Source organism: Muntiacus reevesi, chromosome 1 (assembly GCF_963930625.1).
Source record: "Muntiacus reevesi chromosome 1, mMunRee1.1, whole genome shotgun sequence".
In the NCBI taxonomy this organism is placed as follows: Eukaryota; Metazoa; Chordata; class Mammalia; order Artiodactyla; family Cervidae; genus Muntiacus; species Muntiacus reevesi.
Window position 1 is genome coordinate 218050899 of NC_089249.1, and position 18109 is coordinate 218069007.

Genomic DNA, 18109 nt, shown 5'->3' on the forward strand with positions numbered 1-18109 from the left:
AAGCACCATGATGAGCACTCTGTAATCATATTTAATCTTTATAACTACTAAAAATTATCATTTGCCCCATTTGTGAAATGGGGAAAGTGAGTGAGTGGGGATTAAAAATTTTTATAATCAACATTAGATGAGATATAGGAAGGTAAGCTTGAAACATGAATAAGAATTTATAGAAAAAAAGTATGTAGAAGATGAAACCTTAAAAAGAACTTTTAAAATACACCTCAGACTACACAGTTCTACTTACAAGAATTCATCTTACAAAAACATTTGCACATATATGAAATGTTGCTTTGACAACAGGATTTGGTGTAGATTTGTTTATAGTGGAAAAAAGATCGCAAAAGATCTAAATATCTATCAATAGAGGAAAAATTGAATAAACAATGGAATAATAAACTGTAAAAAAGAAGAAAAATGAGTTTGCTTTTTATGTGTTTATATAGAATTCTCCCCAAATAATATTGTTCTGTAAAAAAGGCACTGACAGAGCAGTTTATGAGCTATATTGCATACTATATAATTACATGCCATAATTAAATGTTATATATACCTATATAAACTATGCTTTATGTGTTATAATCATATAATTATTCTATATTCTATATTATACATCATATATCATGGAATACAATATAATATTACATTTTACTGATACATGTATAAAAAAAGAAATGAATATGTGTCTGTATATGTTTACATCTATAAACTTAGTGTAAAATCTCTGGAATTAAACATAAGAAGCTAATAATGCTGCTTACCTCAGAGGAAAGAATCAGAAGAATAAGATTGCTGAGACCTAAGTTAGGGGCTTCCCAGGTGGCACTAGTGGTAAAGAACTTGCCTGCCAATGCAAGAGACTATAAGAGATGCAGGTTCAATCCCTGGGTTGGGAAGATCCCCTGGAAGCAGGCACAGCAAATCACTCCAGCATTCTTGCCGGGAGAACCCCATGGACAGAGAAGCCTGGCTGGCTACAGTCCACAGGTTGTGGAGTCTGATGTGACTGAAGCGACTTGGCATGCCCACAAGTTAGGAAACGAATCTTTATGGCATATGATTTTTACCTCTTAAATTTTACTCTTTGTGAGACAATATATACTTTTAAAAATACATAAATATAATATTGAGGTGATAACCAACAACATTTGTCATGGGAATTGATCAAGTCATAACCAACGTTCATACACAGCATGTTGTAGATGCTTAATAGATCTGGACATCTTACTGGATGAAGAGCCAAAAAATTTTCAGGAGTAAAGCAATGTTTAACAGATCAGAGTAAAAAGTGAAACTGCCTCTTTAATTATCAAAATAAATAAAGTCTGATATTGGTGAAGTAACAGAATGATTGGCAAAAGTAACAAAAAAAATCCGGTATCAGGCATGTATGTGTGAAAATTTTAAATTGGATTAAAATACTGTAGTTTAATTTCTGTGAGAAAAGAATATTCAATAAATGATTTAGGACAATTTTTCACCTGTTTGAAAAATCTTTAAAAAATTAGGCCCATAATTGTACCTCTCAGTAAAACAAATTCCTGGAAGCTTAAAGATTTAAAATGAGAAAATTTATAATATTATTGGAAGAAATATAGGAAAATGTGTCTGTGTTCTTGTGGTAGGATTGGTCTCATTAATTACAGCAAAAGAAATGAGAAAAATCTATAAACTCATATATAATGATAAAAAACCTACAATATATTACCAAATACATATCATTTTCATATTCAAACCATATAAACAATGCCTACAAGTCAATAAGAAAAATAATGAACATGATGAGCAGTAATTCTCAGAAAATAGACTGCAAATAGCATCAATAAAATGACTTTATTTCACAAGAAACTAGAGACACTCAAATTAAAAGAGAAACACACTTTTACATATCAGGTTGGTATAAAGCTTGGTAATGCTAAGTGTGGGGAGACAAGAAAATGGCAAATAAGTACATGTAATGTGCTGAAGGACACAGAATATAACAGTGGTTACCTCTGGAGAAAGGATTAAGACTGGGTAAGGATGGTGGTCAAAGAAGAGTCTAGTTTAACCTGTGATGTTTGAATTCTTAATAATAAGAACATGTTCTTATGAAACTATCCCCAAAAACTGCAGAGGAATGAACACTTCTGAATTCATTCTGTGAGGCCAACATCAGCCTGATACCAAAACTAGACAAACATACCCCAAATAGAAAAAAATTACAGGCCGTTATCTCTGATGAATACAGATGCAAAAATCCTCAATAAAACACTCACAAACCAAATGCAACAATACATTAAAAGGTTCATACACCATCATCAAGTGGGTTTTACCCCATGAATGCAAAGGTTTTTCAATATTTTCAAATCTAATCAGTGCAACACAGAACATTAACAAATTGAAGAATAAAGACCACATGATCATCTCAATAAATACAGGGGGAAAAAGTTAAAATTCAGCATTCATTTATGATAAAAACTCTTTAGAATGTGGGCATAGAGGGAAAATATTTCAACATAATAAAGGCCATAAATGACAAACACAGCTAACATCATAATCAATGGTGAAAAACTAAAAGAATTTCCTCTGATCAGGAATAAGACAAAGATGTCCACTCTCATCACTTTTACTTAACATAGTTTTGAATGCTCTAGCCATATCAATCAGAGAAAAAAAATAAATAAAAGGAATCTAAATTCATGAAGAAGTAAAACTGTTTACAGATGACATGATGTAGGAAATAGGAAATTCTATTTCCTACATAGGAAATAGAATTATTTCCAATAGGAAATTTCCAATAGGAAAAAATAGGAAATTTCCTACATAGGAAATTCTAAAGACACTACCAGAAAACTACCAGAGCTCATCAATGAACTCAGTAAAGTTGCTGGATACAAAATTAATATACAGAAATCTGTTATATTTCTCTATACTAACAATGAAACATCATCAAGAGAAATTAAGGAAACAATCTCATTTATCATCACATGTAAAAAATGAAATATCTAAGAATAAACTTACATAAGGTGGCAAAAGACCTGTACTGCAAAACCTATAAGACACTTATGAAAGACAGCACAAACAGATGGAAAGATATACCATGTTTTTGTATCAGAAGCATTACTATTATTAAAATGACTATACTACCCAAAGCCATCCATAGATTCCATGCAATCTCTATAAAATTACAGTGGCATTTTTCACAGAAGTAGAACTAGAAAATTTTTAAAATTTGTATGAAAATACAAAGACCCCAAACAACCAAAGCAATCTTGAGAAAGAAGATTGAGGCTGGAGGACTTGTGCTTTCTGGCTTCAGACTATACTACAAAACTACAATAATCAAAGCACTATGGTACTGGCACAAAAACAGAAATCTAGATCAATGGAACAGGATAGAAGGCCCCAAAATAAGCCTATGCACTTACAGTCAATTAATCTATGACAGAGGAAGCAAGAATCTATGATGAAGAAAAGATAGCCTCTTCAACAAATGATGCAGGGAAAATGGGAAGTCACATGTAAAATAATGAAGTTAGAACATTCTTTAACACTGTATACAAATGATAAGCTCAAGTGTATTAAAGATGTAAATTTGAGACCAGACAGTATAAAACTCTTAGAAGAAAATATAAGCAAAACACTCTTTGACATCAATTGCAGAAATATTTTTTGGCTATGTCTCCTGTAGTAATGGAAATAAAAACAAAAATAAACAAATGGGAGCTAATTAAACTTAAAAGCTTTTACATAGCAAAGGAAATCATAAATAAAAAGACACTCTGAGGGATTCAGAATGGGAGAAAATATTTGCAAATGATGTGACAAATAAGGGGTTAATTTCTAAAATAAGGAAACAGCTCATACAGCTCATTATATGTAAAAAAAAAAAAAAAATCAAAAAGTGGTCAGAAGATCTAAATATACTCCAAAGTATATGTATGTCTCCAAAGAAGACATACAGATGGATGATAAGCACCTGAAAAGGTGATCAATATTGCTAATTATTAGAGAAATGTAAATCAAAACTACAGTGAGGTATCACCTCACAGCAGTCAGAATGAACGGCCATTAATAAAAAGTCTACAAATAATAAGTGCCAGAGAGGATGTGGAGAAAATGAACCCTCCTATGTTGCTGTTGGGAATGTAATTGCTGCAGCCACTATGGAGAATGATATGGAGGTTCCTTCAAAAATTAAAAATAGAGTTACCATATGACCCAGTAATCTCATTCCTGGGCATATATCTGGAGAAAACCACAATTCATTCAGATACGTGCCCCCTGATGTTCATTGCAGCACCATTTGCAATTGCCAAGATATGGAAATAACCTAAATGTCCACTGACAGAAGAATGGATGAAAAATATTTGGTATTTATACACACACACACACACACACACAATGGAATATTACTCAGCCATAAAAACAAATGAAATAATGCCTTTTATAGCAACATGGATGGACATAGAGATTATCTACTAAGTATGCCAAAGATAAACATCATATGATATCACTTACATGTGAAATTGAAAAAAATAATATAAACAAACTTATTTCCAAAACAGAAATAGACTCACAAACATAGAAAACAAAGTTATGTTTATCAGAGGGGATAGTGATGGGCAATATTTGTGATATATGAGAAATTAACATATACATACTACTATGCATAAAAGAGATGAACAACAAGGACCTACTTAAGCACATCTTGTAAAAACCTATGATGGAAAGGAATCGGGAAAAAAATAAATATATAAACATATAGCAAAATCACTTAACTGTGTACATGAAGCTAATATGATATTATAAATTGACCATACTTCAATATTTAAATGATTAAAAAGAAATGCAAAAAAAAGCAATAAAATATCTTTAGATGAATGTTTCAGAGTCCTTGTGATATGTAAGTAAGTAATGAAGCTCAGATGTTTATAATTTTGTATTGAATTAGAGGTAGGCAAATGACTTCACCAGGCCTGCACAAAGAAAAGTGACAAGGAGGAAATCATGTAGATAGAATGTCTAATGAATTTGCTCTTGTTTTAAATCACAACATTATGTCTTGAAAAGAGATTTTTAAAAAGGTTAGTAATCATATTGCTTTTTTTGAAAAATGTTATTGATTCTAAGACCTATAACAATTCTCAAATTTTAGTGTTCATAAAAATTATTTCTGATGCTGATTAGAATAGCAGGTTTCTTTTGCCCCATCTAAGAGCTACTAAGCGGGGAATCTTACTTTTATGCACAATGAAGTTTGAGATAAGCTGGCGGAAAGTATCCCCCCTACATGTCCCCCATTTTATTCTTGTTATTGAACTTGCCTTTACTAATCTCTAACTGGAGTCAAGTCACCTCCCATTTCTGTCTCTTTTACTTCTCAAATTTTATTGAGATAAAATTGTCAAATAAAATTGTATATATTTAGATGTGGGAAAAAAACAGTAACAAGTTCATATATTCCTTAAATTTAAGTGAATTTGTCATAAGCAGGTAGTTGATGCACCTGGAACATCTTTTTTCTTTTGTTTGTTTTGTAATATAACATTATAAAACACATCCAAGAAATTAACAATTAGGAAATTTTTAAAGTAATAAATTAGCATTTTAACATGTTCTTATAGAAAAAATAATCAATCAGATACTGTTCTCAATGTCACTTACCTCTGGGGTGTTGTAGTGGATCTCTTTGTTGCCACAGCTACCTGGCCACACACATCAGTCATAGCACACGGGACCAAATTAACAATCCCATCCCAGGCAACGACTATAATCCTCATAGAGTGTAGAGCAGTGGCACTGATGCAAGCAAAGTGTGAGAGAAAGAAGGTGAGGGATTAGAGAGGAGAAGGATGAAGAGAAACACTAACAACAGACCAAGAAATCAAGGGAGAGATGAAAGGAGTAATGGGGAAATGTCAAGGAAAAGAAGATAAGATAAACAGCCATAAAAAAGAAAAATAATAATAATGAGAGAATGTGTTGGAATATAAAAAATTATTCTTCCCCTGAAGAGACAGAGAAGGCGGAGAACACAGACATGGTGGGAAAAGGGAACACAGATGCTGAGAGAGAAGGATCAGGGGAAGACAATGGCACAGATGGGAGAAGGCACAGGAAGAGAAGGGGTGCCCGAGTGCAGAGGGCAGCCAGGCAGAGGCACAGAGCTCTCCCATAACCAATGCAATCGTAAGATCTCTGAGTTCTGAGAGTTCAGTGTCTGACTCTGCCTACCCTGCTGGGAGGAGCTATGGAGCAGACTGCATTGTCTGCGACCTCTTTTGGCTTCCATGGTCAACTTTGCCCTCTTTGGTATCTTGTCATACTTGCCCTCAGGCCTCCCCCAAGCACCGGAGGCAGTAGTTTTCAGTCTGGACCGAAACCATGTAAAGACCTGATGCTTCCCAGCTTCTTCTTCCATCACTAGAACATTCTGTGCTCATGTTTAAGAGCCTGGCTTCTTCCAGGTGAGCAGGTGTCCATAGAGCCTGTAAGGCCAAGCTCAGCAATCGAGACATTCCAGACCTCCTTGTTGAGTCCCAAACTTCATCTCCATCTCTATATGCCCAAATCAATCCAAGTTCTTGCTGGACAGAGCCTGTACTTGTATTCATACCATCTCATCTGTCTGGAATGCCTTCCCTGATTCTTCATTCATTCAATAGATATTTAATGAGCATTCACTATGTACCTGGTAATGTGCTAAGTGCCGAGAATAGAAGGAATAAGCAGATACACTTTCCTTCTGGGAGATGATGCCCCCATTGACCTCTCCTCCCCTGAAACCCTGACTCTTCCATCAAGTTTCTTCTCCTCAGTAATTTCTCCTCTTTCCTATATCACTTGTGTCTGGAATCAATAAGATACTCATTAATCAAGTAATGCCCTGTTGACCAACAGAACATCAAAGGTTCCTAATACAGGGATTTATGAACCTCCAAACTGTATGCACAATCTGGTGTTTATGTGAACAGCCATGGACAGAAAATCCACAGTTTTCTTATAATCCTTTAAAAAGTAAAAAGATTGCTTTTATTTCTGAATTGAAGCTATTTATCTGGTGGAGGTATTTACATATACAAAAATGGATTTCCCCAACCTTTTATTATGTTTACTGAGCATAAAGCCCGTAAGTGTGGTCCCTGTGTGTATTGCTTATATTACCTATTCACACCTGAGAACATTTAGCATCGGGAAAGGTGGCATCCGGACAAGTACCATGAATGAAATTTTCCTGTCCTTAAGGGTGCCAGAGAAGAAATTCTCAACTTTGGGATGAATCAGGAGAAGTTTCCTGGAACCCAGGAGGGATTTTTGATCCTAAAGAATAATTGGAATACCTCAGACTGAGCAGAGGCCAAGTATTCCAGGCAGAAGGAAGAAACAGAGCTTGAGGCAGAAAAGAGAAAGCAAAAATTGATGGAGGAGGCAAGTTGAGTCCCTTGACTGAGCAGGGGTCCACACAGGGAGACAGTGGAGGGAATCTGCTCATGAATGCCATACTTAGGAGATAGAACTTTATATTGATACATCACCGAGTCATGGTTAAGAAATAGGATCTGGCCTTAGTTTGGGGCAACTGCTCACTGAGCCTTTCATCTCATTTGCAAAGTGAGGACAAGAATAATCACCTTCCAGGGTGGCTATGCAGACCGAGGTTGTGTGTTCCAAAGCACCAGACAGTTGCCTGATTCACACAGAAAACACTCAACAAGTGGTGGGCATTGTTGGCTGTTAAGCAAAGGAGCAGATTTATGCCTGTTCACTGGATAGCAAAGAGACAGGAAGACAGGAGAAGAGAAGAAGCTACTAATAATCAGTTTGATGGTCCAGGCTGGAGACAGCTCTGGGGTGTGTTACCTGGGACAGGTTCCTTAATCATTCTGTTGCCCAGTTTTATCATCCATTCTGACAGTGAAAATAAAATAGGATAATGTATGTGAAGTCTCTACTCTATTGCCAGGTTCATTGTAAGTACCCAACACACAACGGCAGCTATAATCATGTCTTCAATTTCATCACTTTTTGTTCCCTGGACAAAGATGAAGTGTAAAGAAGCAAAGTTTTTTTTAAGCACATGGCAATGCTGGGAAAAGACAAGCAAAATCTTGTCTTCAAGAATTGGAAACATAAGTACAAACAATAGATAAGCATGAGAGGACTTTGTAACCTTCATTACCTTTCAAAACCTAACAACCAAGTTTCAGAAACACTGTCCCAGTACCTTGAAGGGACCAATTTCAGGCAGTCTAGCCATTGTTGCACCTCTTTAGACTTGAAAAGACAAATTGTGCACACCCTCCCTATAACCTGTGATGAGATCCTATGGAAGTAAATTTCTCTTTCTGGGTCTCAGTCTCACACCTGTAAAATGACAAGTTGGATGAAACAACGCTCAGCTCCTTCCTAGTTCTACCCATGGATTAGAGAATTAAGAGAAAAAAATATTTCAAAACAAAATCTGACCACACAAGAGTCTTCTACCTTAAGAGAAATAGTAAGTAGGAGAATGGCAAGGATAATTGTGAGTTGAAAAAATCATCTTAAGCATTTCATAGTGGGGAGGTGAAGTATCAATACAAGATGCAGAGAGGAAGAGCCAGACCTGAAACTATATAATCAGTGACATCAGGAAGGCCTGGAGAGTCATGAGGCAGGTTCCATCCCGAGTCCTGTGTCCTGGGTGAACAGATTCCACAACCCAGGTAGGGCTGCTCTGATCAGTCAGTTGGGTCTGCAACAAAGTTTCTCTTAGTGCAGAGAAAACTGCATATCTCCATCTTCTTGAAGGAAATAGGACTGAAAGAGAAGCAGAAGAGAACCATTAATCAGAGAGAAGAGAAATTTCTAGGGGAAAGAAAGGCTTGCTTGATCAGAACTCTTCTAGAATTTCCTTCTATCTTGCTTGTGAAAGTAGCAGTTGACCAAGATGCCTGGGGCACTCCCCATCCAATCAGCAGGAAACAGTCAATGCTTCCCACCATGACTGTCTGAAGAAATTCAATAAGACTCATAAAAATGAAAATAGAATAGCTCAAAAAAGAAACTCAGAAAATCCTGGAAGAGAGAGATTCATACTAAAACACTGGCAGAATCTTTAGAAGTTAAGAAAAGTCTTTCAGAAACAAAAATTAGAGCACAGAGAGACCATATAGCTCTCATCCAAAAGGAAAACAGTGGAAGAGGGCTGGACCAGGAGGGGACAGGCTTATAGCTGGGAGCCAGCACAGAACCTCTCACCTGTGGAAAAACCCCTTGCTGGGCCAGATTCAACATCTAGCTCAGGGGTTTTACTCCGTGTCACTTATCACTGCCACACACTTTTCTCCTGTCTGCTGTGACTAAAGAAAGTTACTTCTGTTCTTACAAGTCCTTAGAGAACCCTTCTCTGCCACATCTCTCTCCCCAGTCTGTTGCAATTAAACCTCTTGGGAAAGGAAACCTCTTGCAAAGTTCTCTGCTCATCAATAAACAAACTCTTTCCCAGGAGTACGAGGAGAAGAAACTGGGGAGAGATTCTCTGGGTCAGTCCAGGAATAAGTGTCTCTCCCCGGCTTAAAACTTGAACAAGAAATGCTGGGTTTTGCTCTGGGTTATGACTCACAATATGAATGCCCAGTCAATACTGTATGTAGGTGAAGACAACAGGGTATCTTCCAGAGTCTTCCAGACTGTTACCCCTCTGATTTCTTTTGCCTCCTCCTGTTACCTAGGCTATGAGACATTCCCATCCAAGATGACACTGATGCTTCTAAACTCAGAACTCAGTTCCACTGGAATTCAACGAAGTCCTAAAGAGGACAAAGATTCAACGAACATTTTGTTAGGACAAAGGTCATCTGTCCCTGAACTGACCACTTTTTGCCCACTTTTCCATCAACTCACACCCAGTTGAACTTCTGTTAGACTAAGAAATTTAAAGGTAGCATAGCACAGACACTTGACCTTACAGTCAGACAGAGCTGGGTGTCAATATTTTTAGACTTCACCTTGGGCAAAGGACCCATCTGAACACCAGTTTTCTCATCTATAAAATGGGAATAATGATTTTCACTACAAAATGCTTGTTGTGAGGCTGAAATTGAAAAGATAACCAAAAGTCATCTCCCCATTACAGTTTCTAAGAATTATAGTTACTAGTATGACTTCCCTCCATTTTCTCTAAAGCCCTCAAAACAGAAACAGATACAGACTTTACAAAAATAGTTTATAAAGCTTATTAAGTCAATAACAAAGCCATGGGGGCGGGAGAAAATGTTAAGGAGAGAAAAGAATCTATTTCCCAGAGTTATCACTTTATAATATTCAAAATATCCAGTTTTCTATGCAAAATCACAAAGCATGAAGAAAACAAGAGGGTATAATCCACTCATAGAACAACTGAATAGAAGTTGTCCTTGAGAAAGCACAGATATTAGACATATCAGAAAGAACTTTAAATCAGCTGTCTTAAATATTCTGAAAGAGCTAAAGGAAACCATGGACAAAGAGCTATAGAAACTAGAAGAATAGTTCATGAATAAATCGAGAATATCAATAAGCAGATACAAATTATAAAATGAAATAAATAGAACTTCTGAAGTTGAAAATGAAAAACTCACTAAGGGTAAAAACAGCAGATTTTAAAAGGTAGAAGCAGAAGTAAAATCAGAGAATCTGATGATAGATCAATTTAGATGATTAGGTCTAAGAACAAAAATTTTTAGAAATGACAAATAATTTTTAAAAAGCCTAAGAGATCTGTGTTATATAAGCAAGTATAGCAACATAGGCATTTGGAAATTCAAGAAAGAGAATAGACAAAGACGCAGTAAGAACATTTAAAGGAATAATTGTTGAGAACTGTTCAAGTTTGATAAAAACACATGAAAAAACACATGTAAGAAGTTCAATGAACTCCAAGCAGCACAAACACAAAAGAGATACTTCTACATTATAATGAAATTGTTGGAAGCCAAAGACCAGGAGAGAATCTTGAAAGCAACAAAAGAGAAACAACTCATCATGCACATGAGCTCAATAAGATTAACAACAAATTTCTCAGAAACCCTGAAACCATAAGGAAGTACACTGACCACTTAAACCACTGAAATTAAAAAAAAACAAACAACCATCAACAAAGAATTCTATATTGAAACATAAATACTACCATATGTAAAATAGTTATCCAGTGGGTATTTGCTATAAGATACAGAGAACCCAAAGTTGGTGCTCTGTGATAACTTAGAGCGGTGGGATGGGGAGGGAGGTAGGAGGAAGGTTTAAGAGGGAGGGGACATATGTATACCTATGGCTGATTCATGTTGAGGTATGGCAGAAACCATCACAATATTGTAATTATCTTCCAATAAAAAATATATTTTTTAAAAAAGTCCACAGCTAATATCATATATAAGGTGGAAAGGCTGAAAATTTTCCTTCTAAGATGGAGAAAAATACAAAGATGCCAGTTTTCATCACATCTGTTCAACACAGTACTAGATTTAAATATTTATTCTTGACTTTTGAAAAAAAAAAGAATTTTATATCTGGCTAAATTACTCTTCAAATAAAGGAGAAAAAATAAATTTTTAGCTGCACAAAAGCCTTGAGATTACATTATTAGTAGACAAGAAATGTTAAAAGGTGTTATTCAGGCTGAAAGGAAATGTTGCTAGAAAGGAACTTGAAGTCATATGAGAAATAGAGAATGCTGGCAAAAGTAACGTAAGTATAAAAACCAATATTACTGTATTTTTGGTTTGTAGGTTTCCTAAATTATTTCAAATATAAGTATATTAAGGGAAAATTATAAAGCTGTGCTAAACAATGTGTAAAGGTGTAATATTTGTGACAAAAGCAAAATAAAGAGAGACAGAGCAATGTAGGGGGCAGGGTTTATATATAATAAAAACACGGTTATATTAAATCAAACTAGATTATTATAAATTTAAGATATGAATTGTAATTCCTATGGCAATTGAGAAATAAATTTATGTACAATACACACAAGAGGAAACAAGGAGAGAATTAAAACAGTACACTAACAAAAAAAATGAATTACATACAAAAGACAGTAATGGAAGAAATGAGAAACTAAAAATCTGTAAGACATATAGAAAATAAATGTCAAAAAGGCAGAAGTAAGTCTGTCCCCGCCAGTAATTACTTTAAATTTCAGTGAATTAAACTCTCTAATTTAAAGCAAATATTGGCAGAATAAAACATGATCCAACTATGCTATCTTTAAGAGATTCACTTAGATAAAAAGACATAGATTAAAATTTTTTAATGGAAAAAGAATGTTCCATGCAAATCTATCAAGAAAAAACTGGAGTGGAAATACTAATATCAGAACAAGTATAGTTTTAAAAAAACTGTTACAGAGGAGATGAAGATGTTGGAATAGGAGGAAAGAAAACCCCAATGAAAATATCAAAAAAACATTTACATGTGGAACAGTTCTCACTGAAAGTAACTAGAGACTGGCAGAAAGACTCCTGCACAACCCAGGTTGTAAGATGACCCACAGAAAATCAGGTAGGAAGGGAAAAGAATCAGTCCGATCTGCCTGTGAACCTGGAAGGGGACTTAGAGGAACAGGTGGATTACAGAGTGGAGATCCTCATATGGTAGTGAGAGATTCGAACCAGATACTGGGTGTACCAGCCCTGGGAACCAACGGGGGGAAGATGAGCCCCTTTGGTGGGTTGGAGGGCCAGTGGGACTAATAGGAAGTCTGTGGGAGGTTTGGACTTGGCTCAGGAGGAGTGCACATGCTCCTCAAGCAGGGCAGAGAAGGCAGATGGACAACTGCAGGAGTGGCTGGCCAGTTTCCCATGACTACTCTAGTGGGCTTGCCTGCCAAGTGCACACTCCAGCTCTGCTTGCAAGCTCAGATATGAGACACAGAGGAGACCCTCTGTGGCATCTGAGCAGAACAGGGGTAGCCATTACCAGCACTTACATGGGCAGCTCATTAGAAGCAGCTCTGATCTCTCCTAGCAACCATACCACCACAGTTTGTGCCCCTACTTATACCAAGAGTCCATACAGGCCTCACGTACTTGGACGAGCAGCTCAACACCGAGGCAAGAGCAGCAGAGTTCAAGCCAAGAGCCAGCTGTGAGAGACAAATGAGGCTCAGACCCCAAGTGTTGTCTGAACAAGGAAGGGGCAGCGAATACAGGCGCTTACTATCAGACACACTCATACCTCTGACTCCAGCTGGACTATCACAGCCCATGCTCCAGACCACACCAGCTACTCTGGCCCCAGAACTACTAATCTCTGGCAAAAGGATTCTGTGCTGGGGAGGTTGAGAGCACCACTTACAGGAAATCAAGCCAGCTTAGACCCAGCCTTCAGAGTTTCTGCTCTAGCAACTTCAGACCTGCCTCCAACCCTGATAGGGAAGTGACAGTCACTGAGAAGATGGGAAGCTCTGAAACACACCTAGCTCAGGTCCTGGCCCCACGATCTCCATACCAGCCTCCTACCAAGATGAAAACTGCCTGAGGAAAAATGTGAGTTCTGTTCCTGTCAAATCCAGCTCTCCTACCAAAGTCATGGGTCATACTGTGTAGGGATGCTCCCAAACAAGGACATCGCTTCAAGACTGCAATAGGTAACTGTTTTACCTAATTCCATAGAAAATAAAGAAAGTGATGGAAAAGGAGAAGACAGAGTATTTTTCAATTACAAGAGAAAGAGAGGAGGGAGATCAAGATGGCAAAATAGAAGGATGTGGATGGGAGGTGGGAGGGAGGCTCCAGAGAGAGGGGATAAACATATAATTATGGCAGAGAAGGCAGATGGACAACTGCAGGAGTGGCTGGCCAATTTCTCATGACGGCTCTAGCGGGCTTCCCTGCCAAGTGCACACTCCAGCTCTGCTTGGAAGCTCAGATATGAGACACAGAGGAGGCACATTATTGTATGGCAAAAACCAACACGTCACTGTAGAGCAGTTATTTTCCAGTTAAAAAAAAGAAGGATGTGGAGCCCACCTCCTCCCACAAATGCATAAATTACATCCATGTGTGGAGCAATTCACAGAGTACCCACTGAACACTGGCAGAAGGTCTCACACAACCAAAATTGCAAGAAAGGTAACCATGTACTGGGTAGGATTAAAGGGAATCTAGATGGAACTTGGGCCCCTGAAGGGGGGCTTTGAAAGAAGAAAGGATCCTTCACCCTAGGAACCCCCTTCACTGGCTAGAAGTTCATCTAGAACAGATAGTGAGTTTCAGAGGCTCAGAGGACAGTGCAGCAGCTGGCTTGTGGCAGGTAGAACGTACAGCAACCAGTGGAGACAGTCCTGGCCACCTCCCTGCACTACTCAGCTCTAGAGTTTGGTCCTGGCCACAACTGGGGATGTGCTCTGATCTACCATAGAAGCCTCATTGTTAACATGTACACGAAGAGAGGGGCAGGGTCCTATCATATCAGCCTCAATCACCGTGTGCTCACAGCAAGTATGGCTCTGCCTCTACAAGCTCTGGGAATGCATCTGCAGATTTCCCTCCTTCAGAGGCAGGGCTTAAATCTGAGGCATGTTCTGGCAGCCATGCAACTTTGATGGATTTATGCTGCCAGCAGGTTTGTAAGCTAGGCACTTGCAGGACCTCCAAGCAGGAGCTCCTTTGGCTGGAGCTGATCTGACATTAGCAGTGGTGAGTTTTGTATGTGCATGCATGTAGAGGTGGGGCAGGCATCTGAGCTGATTCCACAGCTCCAATGGCAGGTTCACATGCAAGAATACTGTCCTGGTGCCTAACTTTGGCATATCTGTACTGGCTGATCCACACCAGTGACTTTGTGAGCACAGCACCTAAGGGACACCCAGGCTGCTTGCCAGCATTCCCATGGTTGAGGTGGGGCTGAGGGCAGTGGCAACAACAGTATACTTGTGAGCACACACAAAAGGTGACAGGCAATGCCATAGAGTGAACTATCTGGTGGATAGCTCCTACAGGGCAATACTCCATGGCTCTTCTCTCAGTTATAGTGCTCAAGTCCCACCTACCTTATACTGCAGCTTAGAACTGGATCAAGGAGCTTCTACTCCAACAACTGGGGAGTAGATCCAACCCCCAACAGGGCTGTGACAACCACAGAACAAAGAGGAAGCCCCACTCAACAGCCAGTGTAGGCTCCAATCTCCACATCAGTCACAACCCTATCAAAAGGATGCTCCTGGAGAAGGGAATGGCAACCTACTCCTGTATAGCTGCCTGGAGAATCCCTTGGATAGAGGAGCCTGCCGGGCTACAGTCCATGTGATCACAAAGAATCCAACAAGACTGAAACGACAGCATGCATGCATGGCATCGGATGAAGGCCTGCGCACACTGAGGAAAGACAGATAGGCATCCATACTAAAAAACAGCCCTCACACCCAAAACTTTAGACTAATACAGGCTACACAGGGTTGATCCCACATAGAAACAATCCTTTAAGGTCAGGGTAGATAACTATTTCTCCTAAATTCAAAGAGTCAGAGAAATACAAGTTAAATAAAGAAGCAGAGGAACCATTCCCCATTTACATGTATATTATCAAGGGTGAAACAGATCGCCAGCCCAGGTTGAATGCATGAGACAAATGCTCAGGGCTGGTGCACTGGGAAGACCCAGAGGGATGGGATGGGGAGGGAGGTGGGAGAGGGTATCAGGATGGGGAACACATGTAAATCCATGGCTGATTCATGTCAATGTATGGCAAAACTCACTATAATATTGTAAAGTAATTAGCCTCCAACTAGTAAAAATAAATGAAAAAAAAAAAAGAGAATTCCCTTAAAAGAACAAAAACTGAAACAGACCTCTCCAGTCCACTATACCTTGAGCTCAAAACGGACATAATAAAAATACTAAAGACATTAAGAAAGGCTACCAATAACAAAGAACAAGAAACTATAAGTTTTTAAAAAAGGAACCAATCAAAATTAGAAAACTGGCATTTCCCTAGTGGTTTGGTGGTTAAGACTCTGTACTTCCAATGTAGAGGGTGCAGGTTCAATCCCTGGCCAGGAAACCAAGATCCCACATGCTGTGAAAGTGTGTAGCCACCTCCAAAAAATAATTATAAAACTAGTTTTCTGGATAAAAGCCACACTAAAGGCAATAAATAGTAAATTACATAATGCAGAAGGAAAATTAAGTCATCTGGAAGATTGATTAATGGAAATCACCCAATCAGAACAGTAGATAGACAAGTTAAAAAAAAAAAAAAGACAAAGAAAGCAACATAGGCAATCTGTGGGATAACATAAAGCAAGCCAATCTACACATAACAGGTATCCCGGAAGGAGAAGAAAGGGAACAGGATTGAAACTGTATTTGAAGAAATTATGATCGAAAACTTCCCAAACCTAAAGAATGAAGCAGATACTCAGGTACAAGAAAAATGGAGGATCTCAAACAAGGTGAATCCAAACAGACCCACATGAAAACATTCTAAATGGCAAAAGGTAAAGAGAGGATTCTGATGGTAGCAAGAGAAAAACAAGAGTTAGTTACAAGAGAACCCCACTAAAACTATAAGCTGATTTCTCTACAGAAGAAATCTCTTGCAGGCCAGAAAGGAGTGGCAAAATATACTCAAAGTTCTGAAAGGGAAATACCCACAACCTAGGATACTCTACCCAGCAAGATTACCATTTAGAACAAGAGAGAGAAAGAATTTCCCAGGCAAGCAAAAAAAATTAAAAGAATACAGCAATATAAACCTATCCTAAAAGAAATATTGAAAGATCTTCTCTAAATAAAAAATTAGCAAGAATCTATAGGAAAGAAAAAAATCACATTAAGAAAGCAAATTGTTTAAATAAGCCAATACATAGAAAATAAAAAATGGAAAGCAATTGTAACTATAATGAACAGCAAAAGGATAACCATGAAGATGTAAAAGAGGACATAAAAATTTAAAAATGTGGGAAAGGAGAGTAAGAAAACATAGATTATATATATATTTTTAATTTTTGTTTATTTATTTATTTATTTTTTATTAGTTGGAGGCTAATTACTTCACAACATTTCAGTGGGTTTTGTCATACACTGATATGAATCAGCCATAGAGTTACACGTATTCCCCATCCCGATCCTCCCTCCCACCTCCCTCTCCACCCGATTCCTCTGGGTCTTCCCAGTGCACCAGGCCCGAGCACTTGTTTCATGCATCCCACCTGGGCTGGTGATCTGTTTCACCATAGATAATATATATGCTGTTCTTTCGAAACATCCCACCCTCACCTTCTCCCACAGAGTTCAAAAGTCTGTTCTGTACTTCTGTGTCTCTTTTTCTGTTTTGCATATAGGGTTATCGTTACTGTCTTTCTAAATTCCATATATATGTGTTAGTATGCTGTAATGTTCTTTATCTTTCTGGCTTACTTCACTCTGTATAATGGGCTCCAGTTTCATCCATCTCATTAGAACTGATTCAAATGAATTCTTTTTAACGGCTGAGTAATATTCCATGGTGTATATGTACAGAAAACATAGATTATATTTTAGAATGTGTTTGAGTTTATACAGACTAACTGCATAAAGCAAGTAGATGTGGTAGTGGGTTAACATACTTGAAAACCAGGATAACCACAAGTCAAAAACATATGATAGGATCACAAAAACCAAAGAGAACTCAAGCATAAAACAAAAGAAAGACACCAAACCACAAAAGAAAAAATGAGAACAACAAAATCAACTGGAAAACAAGATTTAAAATGGCAATAAATACATACCTATCCATAATTACCTTAAATGTCAATGAACTAAATCCTCCAATCAAAAGACATAGGGTGGCAAACTGGACAATAAAACACAAGTTTACAAAATGCTTTTATAATAAGAGACCCAGTTTAGGGTGAAGGACACATTTGGGTTGAAAGTAAGAGGATGAAAAAGATATTTCATGCAAACAGAAATGACAAGAAAGTGGGGTTAGCAATACTCATCAGACAAAATAGACTTTAAAACAAAGGTCATAAAGAATGATAAACAAGGACGCCATATACTAAAAAATAAAGAAAAAAAGAAAGGCTCAATACAAGAAGAGGATATTATTTTCATTAACATATATGCACCTAATAAAGGAGCACCTAAATACATAAAACAAGCACTAGCAGACATAAAGTGAG